Raw genomic sequence first — 8,938 nt, forward strand, 5'->3', positions numbered from 1 at the left:
CATTTTAATTGTTGAACAACCACATTAAAACAACAACACGTGGAAGAGCTAAAGCTAGTTACAATATTCTGAATAACTGATTAAAAGTACTCAACATCCACAGATCACATTGTCTTTTCTCTTAACAGAATTTTACAAACAAAAGCGAAATTTGAGTCTCTCCCTCTTGATCTACTGTTGTTGGACTCAAGGGTGGAGCCAGGGGGGTGCCTCCCCTTGGCTCCTTGAAAAAGATCCTTGAAGTTGGTATATTATGAACTATTCTTTGGTACTTTACCCTAACAAAAGAAAAAGACTCCCACTGTACAGACCCTTAACATAAAGAAAGTAGGAAAATAAATCTTCTCCACATATCAAATCATATCACTTTTTCACCAAATTTACCATTCTTATTAGTTTTATCTCACCACTTACATCTTCACCCATTTCATTGTTCCTTTTTTTCTCAATCATTATTTTCAATTTACCATTCACAACACTTTTCTTGCAGGGTAATGCTATGAATACTACAAATTTTACAAATTGACGTGTTATCAATCATAAAAAAATTCATTCAAACATTTATTTATTATATTGTTTTAAGTGCCATACATTCTTGTCATTGGAGAGCAAAAAAATTTATTGAAATTATGTCTCAATTCCTAGCAAAAAAAAAAATCTGAGAATTTCCTTACTAGCACATTTTCATTTTCTCACATCATAAAAACAAAAAGTAAAATCACGCACACCTCTTAATAAATTTGATTGAACAAAATCAAATTCGAGACTTTTTTGGTCCAACCATAATCGCATGGGAGAACAAAATGAATGGAATAGCATTCTTCTTCTGACACAAGCAGACATTTTAAAAAAACCTCAATGGGTCGTCAAAGCACCACTACACTACATTACATTAGTGTTCTTAATTTTTTTTTTTTTTTACCTAAAAAGAAAAGGACAAAAATATATAGATTAGTTGTTTCTTTTTGTTTCTGCTCCATCATGTCATGACCCAGCGGTATTCTCTACTAACTAAGATTGCGTGTGAGAAGATTGCTCTTGAGAAGATTGCTCCTCCAGAGAAGATTGATCCTGAGAATTAAATTATAATATAATAGTGATTAGTGATCAAATAAAATATTAAAAAAAAATGGATATAGATAGAATGATAAAGAAGGAAATATTAAAAAAAATATATATATACCAATCGCCGAAGAGGCACCCACGAACCGTCTCCAACAAAGGGAAAGTTAATGACTATTTGTTCACTGCCAAAAACCCTGAATCCGAGGGCACTTTGGTCATAAAAGCCTGCCGGAAGAGATATTTCCATAGGGAAGTGCGGAATCGCCGAATCAATGTTACCATTCACAGTAACGGTTCCTGTGTTCCAATTCACGAAGACCCTGACGTCACGTAAATTAGAGCCATGTGGATACACAATTATCTTTTGGCATCCCTCGCTCAGTGAGCGATGATAGATATGATATGGACTCCGGCTGACAGGCAATGGGACTGGTTCACTCATTTTTTTTTTTTTTCCCGATAGAAACGGCGAGATGAAGTTGATCTGGTTTTTAGGGTTTTTGAATTGTTGTGTTGTGTGTGACTGAGGGTGCGTTTGAATGGGCTTCAAACCAATTTCAGGGTTTTTATATTTTTAGGGTTTTGTTTCTTTGTTTTTTCGATATTCATTATACGTCTATCTATTCTGTCACAAAAGAAAAAAAGTTTTCGGGCCCACTCCAAGTGACGGTCTAAATCTACAATTTTCTGGGCCTATAGGCCCCTTTACAAAATGTCTTAAGACCTTTGGGCCTCTATGCCATCACTTTGCCACCAGAGATTTTTCCTTCTTTTTTTTGTGATACATGTATAATAGAATAATGGAAAGTAGAATTTTGAATTTAGAAACTCGAGATCCATATTAAAACTTGAGTCCTAAAGACTCGCTTTGTGAGTATTTTACTAGATGAGTTGGACTAAAAATGCCATATAAATCTCGAGTTTTAGAAACTCGAGTTCCTATAGTGGTGTTTTTAAGTCCTATAGTGACTTTTTAAAACCTTATAGCGGCGTTTTCCCGCAAAAATTTTTTTATATGATTACCCCACACTTCAAGAGAGTCAATTTCGTACCTGAAGCTATTTCGATTTGGCTAGGAGAACGAAATATTTTGGTACTCGTTGATACCAATATACTATTTCAAGATTACTGCTGTTTACATATTTCTATACATACATACACACATACATACATATATATATATATATATATATATATGTATTATTTATGTAAATATTAATTTATCAATTTTTATGTTTATCAACATAAAATTTAAAATCTACATATTTTATGAGCCTACATATTAGCTTAAGTACATTAACCAATATATTATATTAAATAAAATGTTTTTTAATAATTTTCTTCAATTTTTTATATTTTTTATTGTACCGGCCGAAATGCCAATACCAACCGGTACGGGCTGGTATAGCCGAAATAGGCCAGTACAATCCAGTATTTTTTCTAGTACGTTTTGGAGGTGTACTAGTACTGGTTTTAATGGTTGGTACAGTATATTTCCCCGGTAAGGTTGGTACCAGTACGGTATTGACTTCCTTACCTAAAATGCCCCAAAATTTTACAATCAATTAACAACTATTTTCAGGTTTGACCAACATTTTCAACAAAAGGGACATGTTATATCTTAAACATACAAAATTTGGTAAATATCATAAAGCAAATGTCATCACAGCAAACACCTGAAATTAAGAAGAAAATATTTTTGGGTGAAAGAAACACATCCTAACTACCAATCATACCTAAGTAATGCTACACAATAATTTTTTTTAACATTTTTAGCGGTGATTGGATCGGTACTTTCTTAGTTGTTTTCATTTGGATTTACCATTAATATTACATTTTTACCTACAAAGAACAACTTGCCTTCTCAATGGTGAATTTTTTTTTTACTCTAAACTTATTGATTGACCCACTATATGATGATAATTCATTGATGGACCCATTCTTTTACCCATTCTTATAAAGGCATTGATTCTTAAACACACCTTCTTGTACATCTTTCATACACATGCATTATCACTATTTTCATGTTTTAATTTTTAAATGTGGACCTATCAGAATAAATAAATGTGGATTTTTTTTTTCTATGAAAGAAAAAATGGGTAGGGGGACCTGCGTTGGTGTCTTCCATGTGGGAGTGACCATAATGAAATTGTGAACATTGTTCTAACTTATAAAAAGTGTGAGAACAATTATAAAAATAATTCTCCATTGGTTGATCAGTTTGACCGCAGCTGACAAAAAATCCAAAACCCAAAGGAGCGGGAAGTAACTAACTTAACTAAAAATAACTACTTAAGTCAGTCCGTTTATAAGAGTCAGAGCCTCTCTCATAAAGACTCACTCTTCTTCACCTTTTTCCTCTATTGCGAAGAGCACTCAGAATTCTCAATTCTCAAACCAGATTTGCTGTTAGCTCCCAGATCTCAATCTCTCAAAACAGAACTTCTCTCTCAAGGGTACTTTCATACGATTCCAACTCTTTAAATTTCACAGTTGAAATCATGTGTTTATTGATTTTCTTCATAGTTATACAATTCTTTATGCACCATATCGACCCCTTCTTTCTTTTTTTCTTTTTTTTTTTTTTTAATTCTTGAACTTGACTTGATTAGAAACGTCCAAGAAATGCTGAGAGCTTGTTATTTATTGGCTTAAAAATTGTATTGAAAAGAGTTTTTCTTGATAGTTTTTGCGTGTTCCAAATGAGAAATTAGAGATTGTTTATAAATTAAATGTCTTTTCTTTTTCTCCGTAAACAAACATAGAATAAAGATAGCTTATTTTTCTATTTTTTTTCAATTATGCTACACTTTTTTGTTTTCTTTTAGACAATCTCTTACAGAGTTTCTACATGTTTGATTTGCCTTATTTTTTGCAGTTGAATCTTGCTTCAGTTCTTTCTTTCTTAATGTTATTGGCATTGGATTACTCATTTATTGTTTAAACTTGATATTTCTTACATTAACAGAAGTTCCAGAACGCTCCCATGGACGATTTGGATGATTTCGATGTTGATCCTTGGGTGGAGAACTGTGTTAGAGAAATGCAGAATTCCTTGAATGAACATCAGGCCAGAGCTCGTAGTAGAAGATTGTTGGAGGCTTTCATCACAACCTATAGTAAACTAGCATGGAGTAATGCTGAATCTGTGGGTTCTCATTGCGAAAATGTATTGTTCTTTCCCTTCCTTTTTCTTTACTTTGGTAGATAGGAGAAATGTATTTTATTTATTCCTAAAAGAAAAAATATATATTTAATAGTTAGAGTGAGTAATAGATAAAGACTCACCCCATTAGGAATTTCATTATAGATAGGTATTTAGTGAGATTTGATAATGAAAATTCCTTGATGGAAGGAGTTTATAAAATGGAGACTATCCTTAATATATAGGAAGAAATTTCTGTCCATCAAAGGACTTTCTAATGGGATAATTTATAGGCTTGAGGAGATCTATCTTTTTCTGTGTTTTTCTCTACAAATTATTTGAACAATATTAGCAGAAGGTATAGTTTAATTTCTTCTGATGTTTTAAAATTCTCGCAGTTGCAGGGACTGATTGAAGGAGCTTGTATGCAAATTAATAATCTCAAGCAAGCACAGGAAGCCCAACTTGAACGTGAGAAAGAGCTTGAAAATCGGAACTTGGAGGTGCAATATCTGAAGCAACTGGTGCGCGAATACCAGAGTCGGCTGAGAGCATTAGAGGTTTAGCTCACGCACCCCATATATGCTTGTTTTACCATGATGCTTGAAGGTTGTTTTAATTGATAGTTTTGTTTCCATTTTATTGATCACTGGGAAAAGAAAGACCCCATGTTGTTTGTTTGTCTGTTTTGGTGTGAGTAGGTACAAAAAGATTGGGATAAAAAGATAAAGAAAAGGACTTTACAGTTTACACTTTGTTTAAAGAAGGGAAAAATTGGATCTTTAAAAGAAATGGAATGGAAAGTTCTGTTTGGGTGATATTGCTTCAAATAGATTTGCTTAATATTGGGTTTCTTTCTTTTAAGACTTGTGTGAGCTTTATTGTGAGAGAGGTAACCAATTGCCAAATTTCCGAATATATCCTGCCACTTGGGGGTTGATGTCTCAAGTGTTAAGGGGTGGGCTGGAATTGCTGTAGATCTTTAAGTTCAAACCATACTCTGGTGGGCATGGTGGAACTAGTGCTACCAGCTCTACTTGTAAGCTTTTCTGATTGTTTATATGGTATAGATTCAAGAATTTGTGTAGGATAGCTGTGGCTGTCAACACGTGGTGAGATTCGCCAAATAGGTAGCTTGCTTGGTACTGGCTCTTCGATTGGCTAAAAGAAATTGCCCATTAACCCAAATTTTTTTGGGCGCAAATTGAATGCATAAGCATTACACAAACAAAACTAAATTCAGCCTCTGTATTTTGTCTTATGTTTTCCATGTCAGCAGCAGAGTCTTCAGTGGCTATATATGCTGTTCATCCGAAAGAAATTAATTGGGCATTAATAATTTTGATTGAATCCTTGCTTTCCTTATAGTCATTGCATATCATTTGCATAATTTCAATTAACTATATGTCTACTGTTAGTTTTCTAATTTTTCTCTAGTCTGATGACGATTGTTTGTTTCTATGATGCACTATCAGGAGGAAAAAAATGAATTGACAATGCAACTACAACAGGCTCAGCAAAGCGACTCCAACCCAAGGGGCTTCCGTGCACCCTGATGTCTTCTATCGATTCTTGGATACGTTAATTTGGCCTAATGGATGCATAGATAGTATGTTAGTATGTGAGTGCTTTCAACTGCTGTGAAAATGGTTGTGCTATTTATCTGTGGGCACTAGAAATGGTGTCTGCTGTCCCAATTTCTCTGCGGGGTTTTCCTGATCCTCTCTTATGTAGGCAGTGATGAAAGACACATTTAGTTTCATTTGAATACACCACCATTAAGGATTACTTCTCTTTACAGTTCGTGTCCTTGATTTCAATATTGAACTTTTTTTTGGTAAATAATTTCAATATTGAAATTGATGCACATCATAGGTGTTTGTAGGCAAAAGTGACTTCAAGATCAAATAAAGTAATTGTAAAAATATACCTTGATAAAGAGATTAGCGGTGCTTATATATCTCTATCTTTCTGGTTTTCTTTGGCTGAATACTTGGCAATTAATATTGCTTAAATATATGAGGCACCCTCTTTTGGGTATGCAGGTACTAAGAGTCCTCTCACTACCAACCACCAGACATCATCTAGCTGGGTTCATTAACATAACTTTTATTATACACCAATATTATAACCTATCATCTCAACCATTGTGAAATTTGTTGTATTTTTTTTTTTTTTTTTGTTATCTTTGCACCTCTCTAATGGTTTCTCCCCTGCCTTCAAAAGGTCTGAGAAAAATATACCCAAGTTTGTAAGTGATCTTGGTAAAATGACATCTACTTCCATCTTACAAAGATAGCATAGATTTTAAACCATTTGTGAATAGTAGGATATTCATATTAGAAAAGCTCTCATCTCTGGTCTATATAGTACCAATTTACAAATGAATACTTTGTTTATGTCAAATAAAAAAAAAAAATTTACAATGTATGACCAACTTCTAATTAAAAGAAGAGACTTAACTGGTGAAACTAGCCAGCAAAAAAAAAAAAAAATGGGAAAAAACGAAGGTGTTTTCAATAAATCTTGAGATACAAATACAAATATGATTTAAGTTGGTGGGAGTTATTTCTTAATTCGTGAAAATTTTAAATTCTCACCTGAAATTTCTATCAACCAAATTAGTGAAAGAAGTAATATTTATACAATTTCCATCAACCAAATATATATAGAACTGGGGTGGAAAATTGGTGAGAGTTATTTTCTTCCCTAGATACAAAATATTTTTCCCTCCAAATAGGCAAAAAAAATTGAGAGGAATATAGGGTAAGAGTGCAATAACATTGAACATTGGATGCCATCATTAAGAGGAATATTTTTCCCTCAAAAAATATGTATTTGTATCCCTCCTATACTTTTTATATGATAGGGGTGATTTTTTTTTTTTTTTTTTTAAGAAGATGGATGATATAATAATTAATTACAAATCACAAGCATTTTTTTCCTGTCAAAACATTGGACAAATACATTATTTTTTCTTCCTCCTATTTTTTGTCCTTCCTATCAAATACGTATTTTTTTATTACTTTCCCACATTTTTTCAACTCACAAACAGATATATAATAAACAATTTCCATCCCAAAAAAATCCAAATTAATAAAAAAAAATATGTCTATAAAAAAAGAAGTTGAGAGAGAGAGAGAGAGAGAGCCCAGTTTTTGGGGTGAATCAATGATTGGTGTCAATGGCAAGATTGATGACTGATGAGGGCGAGAATATTAGCTGCTAATTGTAGGGTGTGGGGTGGAGGTTGGAGTTGATGAGTTTTAAGTGATGTGTAAAATGTTTTTCCTAAAATTAGAGGTGTAAATTATTTTACTCCACATTGCCCAAAATTTGCAGTCAACAAGTTGGCCAACATTTCCTGTGATACCAAACACTTGAAATTGAAAAAATAATTAATTGAAAAATATTTCTAGGTAAAACAAACATAGCCTAATTATCAGTCATACCCTAATAATGATATTGGTTAACATCACTGTTTTACCAACAAAAAATAAATAAATAACTTGCTCAATCTCAACTGCTATGATTTTTTTTTTTTTTTAAATTCTAGACTTATTGATTGATCCATTATATGATAATATTTCTTTGATTGACCGATTTTTTTAAGGGTACATATCATTTTCCTATTAGAAGTTGAAGCCTAAGACTCCAAATATGTTTGGAGTCAAACTTTTTTCCTTCTTTTCATATGTTTCCTATCAAATACATGAGATGAAAAAATATCATTTTTCAATAACTATAAACCCAATTTTCTCTTAAAAAAAAAAAAATTGTTAGAGAAGAACGACCAGAGTGGCTTCCCTACTGGACGTATCCATTATGGCTTTCGACTATGTTAGCATTCCCTTTTCATACACATATACATTTAGATTAGGTTAGAGTATAATTTTTATCTTGTATTTAAATATATATATATATATATATATATATATATATATAAATTCTAACGTGGCTAAAATTTCCATCGTTGATTACTCTGACCACAGCTGACAAAAAAGCCAAAATCAAAAGGAGCGGGAAGTAACTAACTTAACTAATTTCCTCAGACCGTTTATAAAAGCCTATAGCTTCGTAGACTTCACTCTTCTTCATCTTTTTCGTCTATTGCGCTACCCAAACGAAAAGCTCTCAAATTTCTCAATCTCTCAAACCAGAGTCTCCGTTAGCTCTCAGATCATAATCTCTCAAACCAGACTTCTCTCTCTCAAGGGTACTCTTATTTTCTTCATTCTTTTTCCTTTTTATTAGAAACGTCCAACAAAAGCTGAGAGCTTGTTATTCATTGGCTTAAAAATTTGAATTCAAAGAATCATAACAGTTTTTGACTTCTTGTTTGGTTTGCAAGAAGACCGAGGAAAGAAAAAAGAAACTAGTTTTGTGGGGTACTTGGTTTTAACCACTGTGTTCCAAATGAGAAATTAGAGATCGACTAAAAATTATATGCTTTTTCTTTTTCTTATCCAACTTTTTCTTTGTAAACAAACATAGCATAAAGAAAGCTCCTTTTTCCATATTTTACATTGATGCTACTCTTTCTTTTGGATAATATCTTATGGGGTTTCTACTATTTTGATTTACTTTATTGTTTTTTGGACTTGGAATTTTGCTTCAATTCTTTCTTTCTTATTGTCATTGGCATTGGATTACTCATTTATTGCTTAAAATCAGCTTTTGACCCCAACCTGATATTTCTTATAAAAACAGAAGTTACAGAACGCTGCC

The sequence above is a fragment of the Quercus robur genome, chromosome 7, assembly GCF_932294415.1.
Source record: "Quercus robur chromosome 7, dhQueRobu3.1, whole genome shotgun sequence".
Classification (NCBI taxonomy): Eukaryota; Viridiplantae; Streptophyta; class Magnoliopsida; order Fagales; family Fagaceae; genus Quercus; species Quercus robur.